Source organism: Canis aureus, chromosome 3 (assembly GCF_053574225.1).
Source record: "Canis aureus isolate CA01 chromosome 3, VMU_Caureus_v.1.0, whole genome shotgun sequence".
Lineage (NCBI taxonomy): Eukaryota > Metazoa > Chordata > Mammalia > Carnivora > Canidae > Canis > Canis aureus.
The window spans coordinates 52,483,135-52,505,317 of record NC_135613.1 but is presented as its reverse complement, the minus strand read 5'-3'; the positions used below and the strand labels follow the sequence as shown (position 1 = coordinate 52,505,317).

Genomic DNA, 22,183 nt, shown 5'->3' with positions numbered 1-22,183 from the left:
TAATATGGGCTGTTAGAAGAGGCTTTCAAATCCGTGGGGAAAAAAGCTGGGTTGTTCATTAAATGGTATTGAGACAGCTGGCTAACCATTTGGAAAAACAAAGTGAGAACCCTATCTCAAACCAAAATAAACCACAAAGGGGTTAAATATTTAAAGAAACACGGAGACGTGCAAGCCTCCGAAGAAAATACAGGTGAATAGCAGCAGAACTAGATTACGGGAAAAGATTCCAATGATACCTAGAGCCGAAATTATAATAGGAAACGCAATTGGTGATTGCATAAACAATTGTAAATGTCCTTTTATATTAAAACAAATACCATAGACAAAATAAGGAGAGTAGTAACTTAAGAGAAATAGCTCATCAGGCGAAAGAAAGGGTTATTATCCTCAATACAGAGAAAGCTCTTATAAATAAATTAGGAAAAAGATGACCTGTCCCCATTTCTTTCCCCTACCATTATATGGTAATGGCCATAAACAAGACATTAAAAAAAAAGATTTTATTTATTCATGAGAGACACACAGAGAGAGGCAGAGACACAGGCAGAGGGAGAAGCAGGCTCCCTGCGGGGAGCCCGATGTGGGACTTGATCCCAGGACCCCGGGATCACACCCTGGGCCAAAGACAGATGCTCAACCACTGAGCCACTCAGGTGCCCTAAAAGGACATTTTAAAAACAAGAAAGACATATGGCGAATAGAACATAAAGCAAAGCTACTTACACAGTCTTTCATGTAAGCAGCTACTTGTGATCCATCAAGTTGTCAAAGATGAAGAGCAGCCATACTCTGTGTCCATGTCAGAGGAAGCATTGGTCAGACCATAGGCAGTTGCAAGTTGCAAACATACAAAAACTTCTTGGAGAGCTCATGGGCCATGTGGGTAATTTTTTTTTTTTTAATGAAAAGTCTTTGACAGCCTCCAATATTTATCCTTAAAAAATGATCATCACCATGCCTGGAGACTTATACCAAGGGTGTCCATTGAGTGGATGTGGGAATCTCAATGTAGAAAATTAAGGAGACATCTGCCATCTGAGGCTGGTTAATAATTAAGATTGAGTTTCCACAGTGGGATACTGTGGAGTTGTTTCTTCAAAAAGGAATGTTCCTCAAAATTGTGGTACATTTGTCAAAACCAAGAAACCAATACTGATACGTTGTTCTTAACTAAACTCTATAGACTATTCAGGATTTTATCAGTTTCCCATTAATGTCTTGTTTCTGATCCAGGATCCAATCCAGGATAGGTTGCATTTAATGTTCACATCTCCCCAGAATTCTCCTCAGTCATTCCTAGTTTCTTATGACTGTGACACTTCCGAGGAATACTGGCCTGAGGGGCCAGTTGTTCTTCACCACTCACTAATATTTTTCCATGTATGTGTGTTCACATGCTAAACATAGTAAGGTATAGAATTTTAATATAAATATACTATACTCCCATTTTATGATTGTTTTAATGTCAATGTCATTCTGCATCATATTGTAAGGTGCAAACAATGAGGAAAGCTGGGTGAGGGGCATATGGCAAGGCCCCATATGATCTTTGCAGCTTTTATGAAATTCCAAAATTATTCCAAAATATAAAATGTATTAAAAATATCAGGACATTTTAATCATTTTTTAATAGGCTCCACGCCCAGTGTGGAGCCCAACACAGGGCTTGAACTCACGACTCTGAGGTCAAGACCTAAGCCAAGATCAAGCATCAGATTCCCAACTGACTGAGGCACCCATTGCATATGAATGCAATGAAGGATGAGCTGACTTAAAAACAGAATATTATAGGAGTATATTTGTGAACATAGAGTAATAATAGGAAAAAACAAATTAAAATATGGCATGCTCCTATTTTAAATGTTTTAAAAGTCCGTGATTTGTTTGCTTCCTATTTGAATAATAAGAACAAATACATGTTACCTGTAAGAGAAAAGTAATTATGGTTTAAAAACATCCCTGAAGGTGGGCATGGGAAGCTGCAATTCTCAAATCTCCAGTCTTACAAGTTGGAATCAGAGGTTTCCCAGCCATGTGCCTGCTCCTTGATACCTTGAGGCCACAGAACCTTTGTCCCTTTCTTCTAGCAATAAATTCAAGTAAATATTTATTCCTTTACACTTATTATGATCCAGCATATCTTGTCTCTGTTCAGTTCAGACCATTCAAGACAGAAGGATAAAGATGAGAGTCTCCATATAGATAAAAAAGAGGGAGAGAGAGAGAACAGTTTCACGCCATGAAATACTTTCCACAGGGCTGGTTATTTAAAATACAATTTTCAGAGAAAACGACAGCCAGCTGACAAGAAAAAAAATACAAAATCGCTCAACTTCAGCGCTGCCGTTGGAAAACGGAAGACAAAATATAAACAACCATTTTGCCTATATTACGTTCATCCCATAATCACAGCACTTCCATATTTGGAATAAAGAGCTTACCATTTGAATGCACATACAACTGATACTTATTGTAATATTTTGGACATGTGCCCACATACTGCAATCTTTTCGTGGGCTTGTCTTACCCAGAAATGAATTCGCTGGATGCTTTCCAAGCTGGAATTTGGGTTTCTAAGAATGTAAATACCACATTATAATCGACTTCCCAGTAACTTTTAAATTCATGGAGATTAAACAGTAGCAGGCAAAAGTGGCTTCAGAAGCCCTGGAGACAAATCTGCCTACGTCACCTCCTCCACCACCACAACCCCACTCCCAGGGCTCCCACTCTCCTGTCATATTTCAGAATTCATTTTTGTGAGCCTGAGAGATTTGATGGTTTTCCAGAACCTTCCTCACAAACACAGTGCCTTATGCCTGCTGAGAGTTACCGACAAGTCAATTGATAATTATAAAATAGTGCAGAAAGCATTCTCACTGGGAGGAGTGAGAGCTGTGGGGAAGGAGCAGATATTCAAGGCCTTAAAATCATGAAGGGCCTTGAAAGTCATATTAAGGAGGTTGGACTTTATCTCAGTCATCTCAGTGGGTGAATTGTGGTCCTCTCCTCCCAAAATCCGTATGCTGAAGTTCCAATTGCCTGTAACTATATTTGGAGATAAGGTACTTAGAGAAGTAATTAAGTGAAAAAGACACTAGGGAGGGCCCTGATGCAACAGGACTGGTGTCCCTGTGCGAGCAGATGAGGACACACAGCCGGAAGACCACATGAAGACCCCGAGCGAAGATGGCATCTTCTAGCTGAGGAGCGAGTCCCCGAAGAAACCAACCCTGCGGAACCTTGATCTCGGGGCTTCCAGCCCCCCAGAATGGTCAGAGAAAGCCACTCAGTCTGCGGTCCTTTGTTCTGTTACTCAAGCAGACTCACACTACATTGTGTTTTGAGCAGCAGGAGGAGGATGGTAAGATTTCTCTTCCTGGAGCATTGCTCTGGCTGATGGACAGAAGGGATCGGTGATGATCACAGCTGCTGGGGAGACCTGTACATGCCAAGCTCAGCACAGACATGAGGGGCATCTTCTAAATAGGTGCTCATTCAAATAATGTGCACACAGGTTGTTTCATACACGCTTTGCAAAGGCACACCCATAGGGAGCCCTGATGACAGAGCGCAGGTTAAAGGGATTGGAAAGAAGCAAATAGGTTTGAGAGAGATTTAGAAAACAGCCAGTGGTTTCTGAAGATTGGTTGGCTGCTCCTAATGAAGATGGCAAAGGCAAGGATAAGGTTGCCTGTATTGGCTTTGAGCTTGAGGGACTGAGTGGAGGTGTCCAAGCGGAGGCTTTCCATAGGGAATCAGAGATATGAAAACACGAATTTTTAGATGCATCGCAATTTCTAGCCCACTCTTAAACTATAGGCATTGATAAGAATGAAAAGAATAACGTACAAAATAGGGAAGCAGCATAAGAGGAATAAAAATAAGTATTATGTTTGTAATTCCAACCTCTAAATTGTTACGGGAATGTAGCATCAAAATAAGAAAAATGGTGCCACCATTTTCCCTTCCCTTCTTCTGCATACCCATTAGTTCCAGGCTTCCCCTGTCTAATTCCTGGAGTCCTAGGAGTGGCCTGGATATAGAGATACTGCGTGCATGGATTTCATTATTCATCCAGCAAATATTAGTACGCACGCTATGTCATATATTGTGCTAAGCTTCTGTGGGCCACTAAAAGCCATCGTGTTCCCCCCTTTTCAGAACAATCCAGGTGTTTGATCTATTGCAGGCCCCCTAGAATTGTAATTCTATGGGCAGCACGGAAGAGCAAGCCTAAGTTCTTGCCAAATGCATAGCCAAAGTTGCTTCAAGAATACGTGTAGATTTGAAAAGGATAAAAGCAAAGCCACTGCCCCTTCCCCTTTATCATCAACATAATCAAGGGTTGACCAAAGTGTAGCTGAGGGTGGTACTTTGCATTTGGCATTATGTGCATTGAAGTTCAGATAGTCTAGTTATTACACATTCCCCAGATTTTTTTTTATTTCATGAATATGCCGGAATGCTTTTGTTTAGTTAGAAGGGAAGATGGGTTTAGGAATTAGCTTTGCAACAGGACAAGCTGAGACAGAAGAGGCTACATGGAAGCCACAGCTGGCTACCTGGTTTGTGTACACCTGGGAGGAACCCCTTTGGGACCACCTGAAAGTAACGGATGAACGGGAGAGGGGGATTTACTCTTGCTTGAGCTCAAAGTATTATCATTTGGGCACGGATATAAATGTAACCCTCTTACCGGCCCCAGGCTGGTGAGGCCCAGAAACATTTGGGCAACATGAGATAAGTAAACATATATTCAAATCCTTCTGGGAACCTGGAATAAGATTGTCTTGCTTTTTTAAAAAGAATACTTATAACATGAAATAATCATTTATGTTGATATTTGACTTAAATGGCAGTTTATTCAGCTTAGTAACTCCATCAAGAACAAAAAATTCATATGTAGGAGATTATAGGAAAGCAGAAAGCTTTGGTCTCTTGGCAGAAAGGAAGGGAAATAAGGAGCTTTGGCCAAGAAGTCAACAATCCTTAAGCGAGTTGTAAAATCCAGTCTGGAAGCAATGCGGAAATCCATCGTCACCCAACCGTGTCCTCATGAAAGGATGATGACACCGAAAGAGGAATGGGACTCTAATGGGAGAAGACATTTGAAGTGATGTCTCCCAACTCTGGTCAAATTTGATTCTACAGCATCCCAGGGGGCCACCGCATGTCCTTTTATTGTTTCATTCTTGTTCAACACAGTTTCAGCCCAAAGGAGATATCAACTGGGGCTAGCAAAAATTTTTTCCAGTCTGTAGGGAGAAGAAATCCACAAGTAGAAATCAAAATTCCAGGAAACATACTCTACAGAGATGGACATGTCCCCATCCAGCATTCATCTGTCTTTATTTTCTTGTCATGCTCCCACAGAGCCAAGCTGCCCCAAAACAGCCAGAAGATTTGACTGAATGTACAGAGATTGCGCATCCCGTTCCTACAAACCCATTACGAGGAGGGCAAAGCTATTTGTCAAAAGCCTATTAATAGTAGACCGATTCTTCTTTGGCCGCCCTTTGAGCAGTGCTTCTCAACTACAGAGTGCACACAGATAGTCCGGAAGATATTGGTAAAAATACAGATTCTGATTCAGAAGATCTGAGATGGGGTGTGTGATTTTATACTTCCAGGTGACACTGATGCTGTTGGTTCACATCACACTTTTGCAAGTTGAGTTTTCCTATAACATCCTCCGGATGGAGAAAAATTGTGTTGCCTTTTCCACCTAGCACTGCAGGAGAAAACTGTCAGCCACAGATGCATTCGGCATGGGTTCAATTCTAGGCTGCCTGCACACGATGAGTGAGCCTTTACAGATAAGTAGCAACTTAAAAGAAAAGAAAGAGAGAAGAGAGGAGAAGAGGAGAGGAGAGGAGAGGAGAGGAGAGGAGAGGAGAAGAGAAGAGAAGAGAAGAGAAGAGAAGAGAAGAGAAGAGAAGAGAAGAGAAGAGAAGAGAAGAGAAGAGAAGAGAAAGAGAAGAGGAGAGGAGAGGAGAGGAGAGGAGAGGAGAGGAGAGGAGAGGAGAGGAGAGGAGGAGAGGAGAGGAGAGGAGAAAGAAGAGAAGAGAAGAGAAGAGAAGAGAAGAGAAGAGAAGAGAAGAGAAGAGAAGAGAAGAGAAGCAATTTACATGTCACCATTATAAAGCCACTTTGCTATGTCACCATTATAAAGCACCATATTATGCAATGCTGAATTTACTCACAACTCCCCCAGTTACTGGCAAACCATCCATGCTAAACATCTAATTTCAAGTCTGCTTAGTTGAAAAGCATGACATTGCATTGCATTACTTCGTGGAAGAGAGAACCTGCCTGGGATTCAGAAGACTTGAAGTCCTAGCTCTATCATTCACCTGTTGCGTGACTTTGAGTAATGCCTTCCTCGCCTCTGAAGCTCAGGTGTGAAATGAATAGAATTGACTAAATGCCCACAGGGGTCCTTTCAGCTCCAGGGTTCCATCTGCTGCACATCATATTGAAACATCATTTAAGCTGTCGCCAATAATTAGGAAGGTCCCGGGTACGAGGCTCATCATTAGTATAAATGCTCTTGGTCTCATACTCATGACAACAGGACCGAGAGTGTGGTGGTTGGGGCACTGGCTTTGAGGTCACACAGAGATGGACTCCAATCTTTCCTGCTCATGTCACCAGACTTGTGGTATTGCAGAAATGACTGAATTTCTCTGAGCTTCAGTTAGGTCATCTGTAAAACGCCCAATGAGACAGCTTCATTGGAATATTCTAACTAGAGTGAAAATTCTAGTTCTGGTTTGCCCAAGATTGAGGAGTTTTCCAGAAGTGGAACTTTTACTACTAAAACCAGAAGAATTCCAGGCAATAGGGTCATTGGCCATTCTCAACTCCCAAGGGCCAACCATGAGAAGCCTGTAAAGCACATAGAGAAGAGTCAATGAATATTAGATATTAGCCTCCATTACCAATATTATAAAAATCTACAGAATTCAGGGTGAATTTGTGTTCGATAAGAACCATAATCCCGAATTGTCTTTCTGGGTCCTGACATCACCTACTTGGAGGTTATATGGAGGTTATATCACTAAAAAAGAGAGAGGACTTGAAATTAAGTCCAGCCAGGAATGTGAGCAGTTGTCCTTTCTAGAACTGGTGTCATATGCTGAGGCAAGACCAACATCTTTTTCTTCCATCAAACACCCCAGGGCTCATCCTTGTCAGGAAAGTACGGATATGTCCCCTAAGATTAGCATAAGGCTTGTCTCACCATTGTCCTGGGAATTTTGTGCTCATCCTGCTGGAAAGTCTGCCACGAACTAATCTGCATAGACAGTTAGAGAGAACTCAGTAACCAGATTTTCTTCTTACAGCCACTTCTGCTCTACACCCTGTGCTTTTCCCTTTCTTCTCACTCTCAGTGCCACCCTGACCTGTTCCCATGGGCTCCAGGTTCCAATCAGCCAGCCTCCAGGATCATCATTCTGGTTGCAGTTCATCAACTCCTTGTCTTTAATTAGTCCTGGTGGTCTCACTTCTCCATAAGCTTTCCTGTGGTTTCCATGTGAAATCATATTGCTCTATCCAACAGAAGCCTCTTCAGCTTCATCCCAGAGCTTGTGTACCCTGCCCACCCTGGTTTGTTCAGGGCAGTTTCAGCTTCCATTTGCTGTCCCAGGTTAGTAATTAATTAATAGGAAGTAATTGTTCCCCTTGACTCTAAAAAATGTCCTGGCTTGGAAAATAAACTATGTAAACACACGCTGTAGAGTATGATTCAGTGAATGAGTCAACCATGTCACAGGGAGCGAAACATTCATAAAACTCATCAACACTAGTTAGGGTTTGAGGAGGAAATTCACCAAAAGACATACAAGTAGAAAGCTAACATCATGCTGACGAATATGTGCTCCTGGGCCAGACTTCATTGCTTTGGGTGAAAAGATGCTGCAAAGAACAAACTTGTACCTTATGAGTGAGTTGTATTTCTTAAGAAAAGGAAAAAAATAATACAAAGAGACTTATTACCAAGCAAATAGACCATCAACATGAACATCCATGCTTCTGCCTTACTAGAAGCCACTGGAGACAAGGCTCTTATTGTGGAAGGTGGGCAGCATGCTTGGCCTCATGGGAGGATCTAGGGAAATGGGATAAATCAGACCAGAATTAGAATACTGACTTTTTTCAAAGTGTAACCTTGGGTAAATGACTTTATGTGTCTGACCCTTAGTTTCATTTGTTATGAAAGGAGAGAGTTCAATTAGCCATTGGTTTTCTAGCTAGGCTCTGCAGAGGCTAAGGATTTTAGTGGAGTTGCCTTATGGAGTCTTGAGGGAAAAGGGGTAGGTCAAGATTTCCTACCACTGCTCAAATAGAGTTCCACTTTCATCATTTTTCATCAAGTAATGAGCTGTCTTAAGATTTTGATACTTTGGAAGGAAAGATTTTGGTGCTACAATAAAATGTAAGCACTTACAGACCAGACAGTCTCAAAGATCCCTTCCCAACTCTGATAGATGTGGTTCTGATGCCTCGGAAAATGTCAACAGTTAGTGAGCCTACAAATGGAAGTAGACAGGAAAGTCCTCTGATGCCCTCAAGAGAGCCACAGTTATTAAGTACAAACCAAGTCAGCCTTAGGTGTGTACACTGGTTTGTTGGGGAGGCTGATGAAGACAGGTGTGACCAAGGAACGTGTGGTTATAGACAGGTGAAGGTGTGCCCAGGAGATGTCTTCAATGGAGAACTTTCTAGGCCTCTGACAAGTGTTCTGTTCCTAGCAGTGATCTTTCTCCATTACTCATAAAGACCCAGAGATTCTAAACTGGTCCTAGGCTGATTCTAGATTATTAGGGGAAAGCCGGGTGTCTGAAAAGCATTGCCAGTATGTCCAAAATTCTTGATAATAGTAATAATAACAATAATGAAGTCTGTTGTGCCCATCACTTTGGGGATTGAGCAGCACATCTAAATTTAAAGAGAAAAACATCCTTCTTCCTGCAATGAATATCAGAAATCTAAACATTTAGATATGACACCTTATTGAGAACAAAGTAGGGAGAGGTAACATGGTCTCTTTCCTACATGCTGGATGTTCCAGAAGCCAAGAGAAAAAAGTAGGCAGTGGTGAGGGGATGATGGAATCGCTTGCTTTCACTGACCCGGAAGAAAATGCAGATCTTGAACCATAAGGAAAAGATCCACACCATTGAGAGGATTTGTGATCCCACTACCTATATAGCCAGGAGGCCCCTGGGAATCAAACTAGGAATCTGGGAGACTTGTTTCCTTTTCTGTCTGAAAGCACCAGATAAGTTACACTTAAGATCAAAGTTGAATGAAAATCATTTGTGCTCTCTTTTTAATCTTGATCCAAAAAAAGAACAACAACAACAAAAAAAACCAAATGAGATTTCTTCCATTGTATGTACTGTTAGCCTCATATCTGAAACACTTTCAATTTTGGTTTCAGTTTGGAAATCATTTGAATCTCGTTTTTTCCATACTCTGTCATTCCAGAATGACTCACTTGATTGCTGTTCCTTATTTCACCAAACTCCTAATCATGCCACAATACTATTTAAGAGTATCCCTGGGGGACGCCTGGGTGGCTCAATGGTTGAGTGTCTGCCTTTAGGTCAGGGCGTGACCCTGGAGTCCTGGGATCGAGTCCCACATCGGGCTCCCTGCACGGAGGCTGCTTCTCCCTCTGCCTGTGTCTCTGCTTCTCTCTGTGTCTCTTGTGAATAAATAAATAAAATCTTAAAAAAAGAATATCCCTGGAATTCCACCACATGAGGGATAAAGACCAAAGTCTTCATATGATGGATGTTCATGATGGCCACATCAGCCCTTAATTCAGGCTCATGTCTTTATGACCCAGAAGCACCAGATTGCCCAGTAGTTGCCAAGCACATCTTGTTCCTTCCATTCATTTACCTTCTTCACGAAGCTTTCCAAACAGGTAGAAAGAATCACTTTCCTCTGCTCCCAGAATCCTCTGTGCCTGGATGCTCTGTGCCCATTGTTGGCTCAGCATGGATCCCACTGTGCCTCATAAACCATCTGTGTAACTCTCCTGCTACGTAGGCAGTGAGAAGCATGAGGGCAGGCCTTTGCCTATTCACTTTTTATACTTCTGGCACCTAATAAGGAGCCCAGTAGAAAAGTCCTTGATAGATGCTCAAGGAATCTCCATAGGAAAAAAAAATTTAAATGAATGTATTCTCGGTTGCATCTCAAAATCAAGGAACTGCATAGTCCTCGAAATGGTGGGTGCTTCTTTTGTGTGTTTTAAATATATAAGCCTATTTTACCGGTTGTAAAACAAAGGGTACCAGAAATCTTTTAAAGCTAAGTCTTTTCAGTTTAGGATGACTGGTTAAGCATATGTTTTCAATCCCCTTTTCTTTCCAAATGTCCATAGAATTGTCATTCTCCCATAAAGAAAAATTAGCAAAAAGTCTGCATTGGCTCTGAGAAATTGGGAAGGGCAGGATCCACATGCAGACAATTCTGAGAAATTTCTGTTAAATGTAGTGCAGACCAGGAGACATTAGATAGAGCTTGCCCACAATTTAACAAATGCCATGCAGCCCCCACCTGAGCGGTTAATGGAAAACACCCTTGAGATGAGCCCCTGTCAAGTTCCCTGGCTCAAAGCTTCCATGGACCAATCTCTAAGGGAGTGTCTGAATGTTGCTGGAACAAATGGGAAAGTTGAGGCCAGCTGACGGCATTGACACAACCTTTTTTTTTTTTTTTAAGAGTTTATATATTTATTTGAGAGGAAGGGAGAGAGAGCAGGAGCAAGGGAGGGGCAGAGGGAGAAACAAGAGAAACAGACTCCCCACTAAGTGTGGAGCCCGACCCAGGGCGCCGTCCCAGGACTCTGAGCTCATGACCTGGGCTGAAGTCAGACATGCTTAATCGACTGAGCCACCCAGGCATTCCGGCATTGACAAAATCTTTGAAAGGAGATTCAAATAATTCTATGTGAAAAACAAATTATGTGACAGGGAAATGTGCATGCATATTGGATATTTAATGATTGCAAGTAAGGACTGTTAGTTGGTGTGTGTGTGTGTGTGTGTGTGTGTGTGGTTTTTTTTTTTTTTTTTTTTTTTAGATATAATAATGAGACATGGACTTTGGTGATGCTTTTTGAAAGTGTTCCTGTTTTCTATCCATTTGATCCTCATTATTCATGGATTCCAGCTTTGGGAATTTGCCTACTAGCTAAAAGCTATTGGTATCCTCCAAATCATTACTCAAGGGGCTTCCGCAGACATCTGAGGACAGGAGAGTGGTGAAGTTGGAATCACCCAAAAATGCATGGCCCACCGGGATTCAACAAGTGACACTCTGTCTTCTTGTTTCAGCTCTCATTATGTAAATCAATATCCTTTTCACTGCATAGTTCTGTGTGTTTAGCATTTTTGTGCCTTTTGCTGGTGACTTTATTGTTTAAAATGGCCCCCAAGCATGGGACTGAAGTGCTGGCATGGTGTTCCTAAGCTATGATGTGCCTTATGGGAAAAATAAGCATTAGATCGAAGCTCCATCCAGGCATGAATTATGCTGTTATTGGCCATAAGCCCAATGTTAATGAATCGACTATTTATTAAATAAGGTGTCCTTAAACAGACACACACATTTAAAAAGGTGGGGAGGGGGTTATGTATTAATCGATTGACAAAAATCTTGTGACCAGAGGCTCACAGGAACATAACCCTGTATTTGCTCAAAAGCAACAATTCAGGATTTGTTATTTCAATGTTCACAAGACTTTAAGGAGCATAACTACCACAAATAACAAGAATCATCTGTAAACAGGGATGAACTGATATATACACATATATGAACATATGTTCATATATATGTATGTGTGTATTATGTATGTATGTATTTGCTCCAAAATAATCTAGAGGACTGGAAGTGGGAATAGAAATGAAATAAGTTGGCCATGAGTAAATTGTTGGAAATGCATGACAGGTATATGAGTATTCATCATACCATTCTCTCAACTTTTGTATATATTTGAAATTTCCCATAACCCAAAGGTTTTATTTCTTAAAGAGAGAGAGAAAATAGCATAGCAGAAACACAAGTTTGGCTTTTCTTCAGGCATTAAAAATCATGTAGTGTATTATTTAAGGGAAATATAATTATTTAGAAGTAGAATGAATTAAATTTCATGTGAAGTATAAATGATCCAGTGCCACGGAAAGTTAGTATATACAAATCGGCCAATGCAAAAGATAGTGCACGAGTGTGGGCTTTATAAATTGTAAGGTAATACTGAAACTTGCATGTCGTTTTTGGAAGTAAAAAGAGAAAAGCAAGAGACATGTATAACAGACTACCTTTTGCCATTTAGGTGTAATAAGGCTCAGTTTCTAACCTGCACTCCTGTTTATCCCATTAATAAACCTGCTTCAGGCCTCCCAGGAGGCTCTGACCCCCCGTGCCCTGGCTCAGTGTCCGAGAGTTCATAACAGGTCAGGTTCAAGGGCCAATGTGCTGCTCTATCACTGCAGGTTTCCCCAATGCCTCACCTTGCACTCAGGCCCTCCGACATTAATTCAACAGTTAATTCAAGCTAAAGCCTCTGTACCCTTCTTTTTCTCCTTCATCTCCTACAACAGTGTGTTCCAAATATTTTCTGAGTGGTCTCAGTGCTCCAGGGAGATCTCCCCAGAGATCTGGGGCCAGGGTAAGCTAGGAGGCTGCCCCGGCAGCAAAGAGCAATGCCTCTTTCATCTACTCCATAGTATGGGTTTGGCAAACGATCTTGCAAGGGTAAAAAAGAAATATTCTCTTCTCAGGGAAAAAAATTGCACAAGCCACACTTCTGAGACACGTTTTACGAGGAGGGCGCAGGAGGCCTATGCATGTGGCACCTGTTCCTCATGAACCTGACTGACTTCAGGTGAAAGATTCACACTTACTCAGCATGTTTGGTTGGAGAAACGAGGCTCTCTTGCCACCCAGATCAGCACAGGTTCTTCTGAAATGCTTAGCACTGGCCAGGTTTTCTGCTCAGAGCCTTGTGTCATTTAGGTCTTCAGCTTGAGAAGGATTGGGAAAACCCCCAGATTTTTTTGAGTTCTCAGGCTCGTCTTCACTATCATTTCCTGAGAGCCTGTCGTATGCTATTTTATGCCTGTTACTTCGCATTCATTATTTTATTTAACCCTCTCAGTAAACGTACAAAACAGGTGGTAGCTTCCTCGTGTATGAAGTACACTCTTTTATGGGCAAGTGACAAACCCCCAGCTCTGAGCCTCAGAGGCTCACAGAAGCAAGTGTAGGGAAGGCTGGGTGGAGCCTGTTTCTGGAAGGAGCAGAACCCAGGGCCCCAGTGCTGAAAAGACACTTGTCACCTTCTCTCCTCTTGCCTCCTATGTTCACCTTGGCTTGTGCCCCGCAGAAGTGGTCACTTTACATGCTTTCTGCAAAAGCAGGGACCCTGCTTTTTCTCTGCAATAGTCTCAGCCGATAGAACAATGCCTTGCCCATGGAAGGCACTCAAAATTATAACTACAGAATAAATGGATGGGATGAAATCATGGTATGGAATGTTCTAAATCCCTAACTCTCAGCTCATACCAAAGACACTGTGGCATTTCCTGCTGTGCAGTGGATCATGGTGAACACTGAGCAAGTGAATCACCATACAGTAGCCTCTCTCCAGCCACTCTTCAGAATGGTCTCCATTATTTATCATATCTTCTTTTTCACTTTTAGCTGAGTTATTCCAAATATATTTTTACATGGTATGTATGACACAATAGGTAAAACAAGGCCAGAACATTCTCTTTCTATGAAATGTATGGGCAAGTGTGTACCCTTGGCTGTCCTTGACTTTGGGTTACTGTGAGCCCCTGCTATTGTTTTTTTCTTTTGTTTCGTTTTGTTTCTTTAGGAGAAACTCCTCTTAGTTAACAGTCTACCAAATAATCTCATTATGCTTCTATATTTCAGAAGGGAGCATCTTTGCATGGGTTGGGTCCTAAAAAAAGCACTCAACCTCAGATCTCCAAACATAAAATGAAAGATTTGGACAAAACATTCAAGGAATCTTCTGATTCATTCTGAACTTTCTATTGCTTATCACTCCACCCACACTTAGGCTTAGCTACCATCACTATTTGCTTACTACTTGGGTCCAAATCCAGTGTATTTTCCTCCATTGGAGATCCAAGAAGGTATAATAGGTTTTCTAGGTCAGTCTCAAGAAGGCATTCCAATATTAGTACTTAAGAAAATATAACACCCTAGTAAGCCTTCTATAAAAGGAAGCAGATAATAAACAAATGATACAAAATATTGATGTTGTCTGATACAGAATTCATTAAAATTTGTAATGTCAGGTAGTAACAAGGCAAAGGTTTAAAGCAATGCTGTCCAGTAGACGCTTTTCATTCCTAGCAGTCATGATTATAAAGTAAAAAGAGGGGTACTTGGGTGGCCCAGTGGTTGAACGTCTGCCTTCGGCTCAGGTCTTGATCCTGGGGTCCCGGGACCAAGTCCTTCATAGGCCTCCCAGGGAGCCTGCTTTTCCCTCTGCCTGTCTTTCTGCCTCTCTCTCTGTGTCTCTCATGAATAAATAAAATCTTTTTTAAAAAAAGTAAAAATAAAGCAGTGAAATTAATTGTAATAATATATTTTATAAAACCAAATATATCCAAGATATGATCAACATGTAATGAATATAAACGGAGTTTGGGGGTGTTTTTTTTTTTTTCATTTTCTAATTATTTATTCAGGTTAGCCTGAAAATTCAAAATGGCCTTCAGAATACTTCTTAAAGTAATTGTTTCCCCATGTTTTATGTTTACTGTTTTTTTTTTTATTGGAACATAATTGCCATACAGTATGATATTAGTGTCAGGTATAGAATATGGTGATTGGACCTTTATATACATTATATACATTTATATATGTTATATACATTACATTACCAGAGTCTTTGTACATGGTTATTAAAATATAATTGGCCAGGGGCACCTACGTGGTTCAGTCTGTTTAGCCTCCAACTCTCGATTTTGGCTCAAGTCATATTGGAGTCATGAGATTAGCCCAGAGTCGGGCTCCATGCTCACTGGGGAGTCTTCTGGGGATTTTCTCTCTCTTCCTTTCCCTCTGCCCCTCCCCCACACCTCTCTCAAATAAATCGATAAAATCTTTAGAATTTCATCGGTTCTATTCTCAATGCTGTGCATCTCTGTAACTTACTGCTTTTCTTTTTTTTTCTTTTTTTTTTTTTACTTACTGCTTTTCTAACTGAAAATTTATACATCCTCCTCCCCATCACCTATGTCATCCGTACCCCCCCCCCCACCCACGGCCTCCCTTCTGGCCATCATCAGTTTGCTCTCTGTATTTATGAGTGTTTCTGTTTTGTTTTGCTTGTTAATTTGTGGGTTGTTTGTGGAGGCCAAGAAAAATCAAGGCCATTCCACCTCAAGTTTAGCATTAGCACAACTACAGCCATCTTAGGCCCCTGTGAATAAAAGCTGAACTTTATGGGGAAAACTGCAGAATGTCCTCAATGTCCTCGGCAGGTAATCCCATATCAGAAAGACAACAGAACCCACGCCCGTGGTAGAAAGTCCCGTATTAGAATGAGAACAGAGCTCAATGCCCTTGAAAGCCCCATATCAAAATGTAAACAGAACTTGAGAAATTCCTCCATCCCTTCTGAAAATCCCCTAGACCAGCCTATAAAAAAACCCAGCTGTAACCCACTTCGGGGTCCAAGTCCCTGCTCCGCTGTGTCAGGTACACTTGGACCCAAGCTCGAGCTTGCAAATAAACCCTCGTGCGCTTGAATCGGTGTCAGCTCCTTGGTGGTTTCTTGAATTCGCAATCTTGGGCACAACATTGTTGTTTTTGTTTGTTTGTTTGTTTGTTTTGTTTGTTTTAGATTCCACATATTAAGTGAAATCACATGGCATTTGTCTTTATTATATATCTCAAATATGTGAGATTTCTTACATTACTCTTTTTTTCATACTAAACCTTCAAAAGTCATTAAGGGTTGTTTGAAAGTCAAATGTATGTTACACTTAGGGTATACATCAGTTCAGATGCTAAATTTTGAACAGCTAACGTCCAATTTATAGTCCCATCGAGCAGCACAGTTAACTAACAGGAAAATCTGTTATATTCCTTCAATTTTGAAGTTATAAGCAATTAAAAATTGATTGGCACTTGTCCCCTGAGGCCGTGCTGCTACCTCGGGTAGCAAAGAACGAGGAGTTTCAGGGCAGCAGGAGGCTGTTTTAGATACAGAAATCAGGAAGATCTTGTGTGGAGTGACACTTCAGCAGAGACACGAATGGAATGAGAGAGGGAGGCTGCCAAGATGTGAGAGAACAACATTCCAGGAAAACAGAAATACAAACTGCAAGGTCCCGGAAATGGGATCGTAAATATCAAAACTCATGTATCACCTTCAAAGTCTTGACCTTGGGGAGTCTCTCTGCTTGTTCTAAGGATGCCACGTGGTGCAATATCTCTTTCGTGCTTAGAGTGCAAAGCTCCCAAAATATGCATTGCTTCCCGTTTCCATTCATTCATTAGAACAAAACATGAGATTTATCTCGATTATGAGAAAGAAGTCAAAGGCGTTTAAAGCTCTGAGTCTGGTCTCAGGATGGAGCCAGTCGTCTCCCCCCTGCCTCTGTGGTGAGAAGCCACTAAAGAGAAATGACAAGAGCAAAATTTCTGGGTCAGGCCTGGCACCGAGGCACTGCTTGCCCTCACCTCACCTCTGTCCTTGAGGATTCATGGTGGCCATCTGTACGTAGCTAATCTCTGTGTTATTTTCCTCTTGGCAGTTTTCTGGACAGCTGACACCTTTGACAACGATATCAGAAGTAGGTTTCCAAACAGCCCTATCCAGAGCCCACTCAGAGAATCTGAGCAAATGGATTAAAGCCTTCCTTATCTTTGCTCTTTCTTAGGCAAGTTAGACCGAGGTGTGTCAGCAGCTGAATAATCTCCACCAGGGACAAAGAGTCTAGGGGGGAACCAAACAATGAAAAGCTGGAAGATCTCTCAAGTGAGCCCTGAACTCCCTGAGCTTAGAAGAGAAATCAAGGGATAAATTCTTCCCACGCTCACACGTCCATATCCCTCAAGCAGAAAGCAAAATACTGAAATGTGTGTGCAATATTATGGAAGGGAATTAGAAAGATTGAAAGGTTAAAGATAACAAAATACGGATTTTGTTAGGGTGATTAGGTGACAGGCCTTTTCTTTCATGACAGTTGTCTTCAGTAATTAGTATCAGTTAGATGTTGTAACACAATGAAAAGATGCCCAATATCATTAATCCTCAGGAAATTGCCAATTGGAAGCACGATGACACGTCACCTCGCACTTGTTAGAATGGCTAGTACCAAGAAGACAAGAAAGAACACGTGTTGGCAAGGATGTGGAGAAAAAGTGGGAGCTGTTGATGGGAATGCACACTGGTGCAGCCACTGTGGAAGGCAGGATGGAGGGTCCTCAAAAAAATTAAAAACATCAATATCACATGATCCAGCAGTCACTGCTCTGGGCAAATATCCAAAAGGGATGAAATCATTGTCTCCAAGTGATATCTGCACTCTCGTGTTCACTGTAGCATTATTCACAGTAGCCTAGACATGGAAATATCTCACGTGTTCGCTGACAGATGAATGGAGCTTTTTTTTTAGTGCAGTATATATCTACCATGAAATATTATTCAGCCATAGAAATGAAGGAAATCCTGCCATTTGTGACAACCTGGACAGAATTTGAGGGCACTGTGCTAAGTGAAATAAGTCAGACTGAGAAAGACAAATGCTGTACCATTTTACTTACCCGTAGAATCTAAAAAAGCCAAACTCATAGAAACAGAAAGTAAAGTAGTGGATGCTAGGATCTAGCATGGGTGGGGGAGACAAGATGCTGGACAAAAGGTACAAACTTCCAGTTAGAAGAATCAGCTCTGGAGAGCTCGCGTACAGCATGGGGATTACAGTTAACAATTCTATATTATATATTAAGCAGTTGCTAAGAGAGTAGATCTTTTTAATTTTTTAATTTTTTTTTTGAGAGAAAAAACATGAATGGGTGGGATGGGGCAGAGGGAAAGAGAGAGAGAATCTCAAATAGGCTCCATGCTCAGCATAAAGCCCAACGCAGGACTCGATCTCATGACCCTGAGACCCTGAGATCACCACTTGAGCCAATATCAAGAGTCGGATACTTAACCAACTGAGCCCCCCAGCACCCCAAGAGAGTAAATCTTAAGTTCTCAAAAAAAAAAAAAAGCAAAAAAAAGCAACAGTCTTTAATGTGACATCATGAAGATGTTGGCTCAGTCTACAGCAGAAATCATTTTGCAATCTATAAGTGTACCAAATCAATACATAGTACACCTTAAACTTACACATTGTTATATCTCAATAAAGTTGGGGAGGGGGAGTTGCAAAACAAAAAAAGCTTGCAGCTTTTCATTTAGAGTGAGTCCTGTCCAGGTTCTCTGGCTCTGTTGGCTTTGATGAGAATAAGTCCACAGATGGTTTGCTCAGGCTTGACTCCACTTCCTCCCCTAAAATAAAGGCTTGTGACTGTGAGTGCCCCTGTCTCATCCACTAGGTAGCCCCAAAACCTCACATAAAACCTCAGAATATTTGTTGAACACTGAAGGGACCATGTCATGTAGGGGGTCACTGCCCAGACTCTGGAACAAAAGAAATGTAGAGAAAGAAACAGTGTGCCTCAGAGGGGGGAACATGAGATTTTAGAAAATGCGACCCTGAACATGTTTCTGGAGTCAGCTGGAGAAGGAAGTTCCAAGCAGCAGAGAAAGTTGCTTTGAAGTCCATTAGATGGTTCTCAATTTTTATATCTGGGGACACAAGAGACTGGGGGTGCAATAGCACCTGCCCTCAGAGGTTTAAGGCACTCTAATCAGCAGATATGTCCACCTGAGGTTTGGGAGGTAAGACAAATCAGGCACTGGACTCAGCCCTGTGTCCTCATTGACCATCTGGTGCTAAGGGTGAGCACGCGACTCTCATCACCCAGACAAGCACTGTGGTGCTGGAGGAAACTCATACCCTCGCCTCCTCTCTGCCCTCAGGGGAGAATCCAGAGAAAACAGGGAAGCAAATGATTTCTCCTGACTCTCCAGTCCATCCTCTCAATTCCTATAATTACATCTCACTGTTGTCAGGAGGAGTGAGAGCAGACTTCCAGAGCCCCTCCAGGAAATGATTACAGCTGAGTCTAGAGAAGACCATCAGAACCATCAGAGCTACGTATAGAATGGGCTGCCTCCCCAGGCAGGGTCCCTGAATGAGCCTGAGGGACTGCATCAGTGGCATCGTCAAGGGGAGTCTCCACTGGAGGGAGCTTGAAATTGGTGACTCCCTGCCACCCTTCCAATAACAGCACACTGTTGCCAGCATTGCCAGCACCCACGCCCAATGTCAGCTGACCTGGAGCAGGTGCACTCACACCCCATTCCAACCTCTGAGCTGAGTCAGGACCGCAAAGCCAGGTGGCTCTTCTATCCTCTGTGGTAGGGTGCTCAGAAAACTTATCACACAAACTAGGACACTCTTACAAATGAAAGGAGACGGTCATAATGTGGTGCATCAGAGCAGGGAGGGATCTATGGTATTCTAATTAGACTGTGCCATTAACAAAAATCCCAGACTTATAGTGGGGTCCATGATTCTGAAGCATAGTGTTTATTAATGGCCTAAAAGTCTGCCTGGTACTACTAAAGACCAAGAGTCTTCAATGAATTTAACAATAAATATAGCAGGGATCCCTGGGTGGCGCAGCGGTTTGGCGCCTGCCTTTGGCCTAGGGCGCGATCCTGGAGACCCAGGATCGATTCCCACGTCGGGCTCCCGGTGCATGGAGCCTGCTTCTCTCTGCCTGTGTCTCTGCTTCTCTTTCTCTCTCTGTGACTATCATAAATAAATAAAAATTAAAAAAAAAAACAATAAATATAGCAGTGTGTTGTCATATAAAGACTCTTGGGCTGGGAATTCCGGTGATAGAGAATACGGAGGGGAGGTGGTTATGATTCAAGGGGACTCCTCAGGTCTGAAGAGCAGAGATAAAGTACTGAGGAGACGAGAGTGGGAGGAGACATACTTCAAACTGCATTTCCCTAAATACTTTTAAACATCCTTAAAAGAAGACCACGTCTGGGTGGCTCAGCGGTTGAGCATCTGCCTTCAGCTCAAGGCATGATCCTGGGGTCCTGGGATGGAGTCCCACATTGGACTCCCTGCATGGAGCCTGCTTCTCCCTCTGCCTGTGTCTCTGCCTCTCTCTCTGCATCTCTCATGAATAAATAAATAAAATCTTAAAAAAAAAAAAAAAACCTACAAAAAGTCTCAACTGTCCATGTCAAATTATATGATTTTTTTCCTTTTGTTTGCAGTGGCTTGAGGGTGTCTGGAATAGAATGTGGGGGGAGCTAAATCTCCCTGCTGCACCAGGCCCCCCACAGCACCATCCCCAAGTCACACACCACACTGGCACTGCCAGGATTTACACACATCCGAACTTCAGGTCTTCACCCGAAAAGCCAGCACAGATGCCTTTGCCCGTGGGATTCCATCCAGCTCGGCCCACTGAGATTTCACTGGCCTGTTGACCTACAGCAAAACAGTGGACATCATGCCAAGCCCTGCGGACCCACCAGGGTGATTCATTAATAATATTTGTAATCTCTGAAAAATGATGTTGCACCATAGAAGTGTCAGCAAATAACCATGGCTCAGTAACGTGTCAGCATACGTACCTAGGAGTCATTCCTGACCAAACAATTTTATAAGCATCTGCTCTCTTACTTGCTTCCACTGGCTTCCTATTTTTCTCCCCTCTTTAGAGCTCCTAAAGTCAGACTCACACTGGAATAGCTTGCAAATTCCCGTCTTTTCTGATTGGGCCCATCTGAATGGGGCCGTCACAGTGTCTTCTCAAATGGCATTTCCATTAACATTTCTATTTCTGTCCATTTGGGGCACCTAAAGATTTCCCACCAAGATCTACATTGACTATTTTAAGAAAGTGCTTTTAAAAAGCCAACGCGTTGGCTAAGTTTAAATTTGACTTTCTCAGGGGATGTTTAAAAGAAATACACTAGGTTTTGTTGGCTTTTTTTTTTTTTTTTTTTTTTTTTAAAGAACCTTTGTAAGTTCAAAATAACATTCCAAAAGGAGTCACTAGAAAAACATTCAGGGTAAGAGGGAAAAAAAATTTTTTTTTTTTTTTTGCAGACCTCATGTTTTTTTCTACGTTTGCTTTTTGACACAGAAAAGTCAAATAGCCATAAGAGTCAGATAATAATTGAAAGAAAAATGGGTTGTACTTCTCAAGTCCAGAATCTTCACAGAAGAAGGAGGAGTCAAGCCTGTCGAGATCCATTATTCAGTAGGCCAGGTAGAAAGGGAAGATTTTGACAAATGGTAGATCAAAGGCAGGGCTTCGGAGATTCTCTTAGATCTTGGAGGAGCAGCGTCACAGCCATACTTGAACCATGCCAACTGGAACTTTCCATCAGGCTGATGACCTGTGACCTCCTGGTGCCGTAGCCTGGTGAAATGCCCTAAATATGCTTGGACAGCTGCCAATCAGGAAGATAAACCACGGATGACTACTTCGACAAAAACGTAGAGCCAAAGTGGTGATTGTTTCCCTAGGCATGGAGACAGATCTCTGCTGGCAGAGCAACATGAATGGTGTATCAGTGAGAATTGGTTGTGTTGCTAAAACTAAAAACAAAACAAAACAAAACAAAACAAGAACAAAAAAAAAACCCTCTCATAGTGTGGCAGCACCACAGCATCATCAGGGACCCAGATCTTGACTGTTTTCCACTGCCACCTTGAGCATGTGGTTTCCATGTTCCAGATTTACCTCGTGGTCCTATAGAGCTGCCAGCCTGCCATCCATCAGAACTGCATTCCAAGGAGGAGAGAGAGAGGAAGGTGGAGGGGGAAGTGCGGTCCCTCTCTTTCAGGGGATGTCCCAGGAATCCCACACAGCATTTCCATTATACCTCATTGGCCAGAGTGTGGTCACGCGGCAATCCTTAGCCACAGTGCAGAGGCTGAGAATTGCTCTTCTAGCACAGTGCTCAGCCATCTCTTTCACATATAGAGCCTGCAGTGAGCCTTTTCTTCTCTTCCAG

The 22,183-nt window shown here is 42.2% G+C and overlaps 2 long non-coding RNA genes across 8 annotated transcripts in view; one reads left to right on the top strand and one right to left on the bottom strand.

Annotated features, from left to right (window-relative positions):
• Positions 1–4,836: 4,836 nt before the first annotated feature.
• Positions 4,837–10,008, bottom strand: LOC144310901 (uncharacterized). 4 transcript variants are annotated; one of them, XR_013376560.1, is made up of 4 exons: positions 9,922–10,008; positions 8,008–8,119; positions 6,360–6,894; positions 4,837–5,814 (listed from the first exon to the last, which is right to left on the bottom strand). It is a non-coding gene; the product is annotated as an uncharacterized LOC144310901 (long non-coding RNA). The 4 variants fall into 4 exon arrangements; XR_013376562.1 differs by lacking the exon at positions 9,922–10,008 and adding an exon at positions 8,609–9,724; XR_013376559.1 differs by lacking the exon at positions 6,360–6,894.
• Positions 10,009–10,011: 3 nt separating this feature from the next.
• The window catches only part of LOC144310902 (uncharacterized), a 38,004-nt gene continuing 25,832 nt past the window's right edge, over positions 10,012–22,183 (top strand). For 3 of the 4 annotated variants that reach the window (XR_013376565.1, XR_013376563.1, XR_013376566.1), the window contains exon 1: positions 10,012–10,253. This is a non-coding gene — a long non-coding RNA (uncharacterized LOC144310902). Of the gene's footprint in view, positions 10,254–11,199; positions 11,401–22,183 lie in introns of those variants that run through there. The other variant, XR_013376564.1, reaches the window with a different exon arrangement.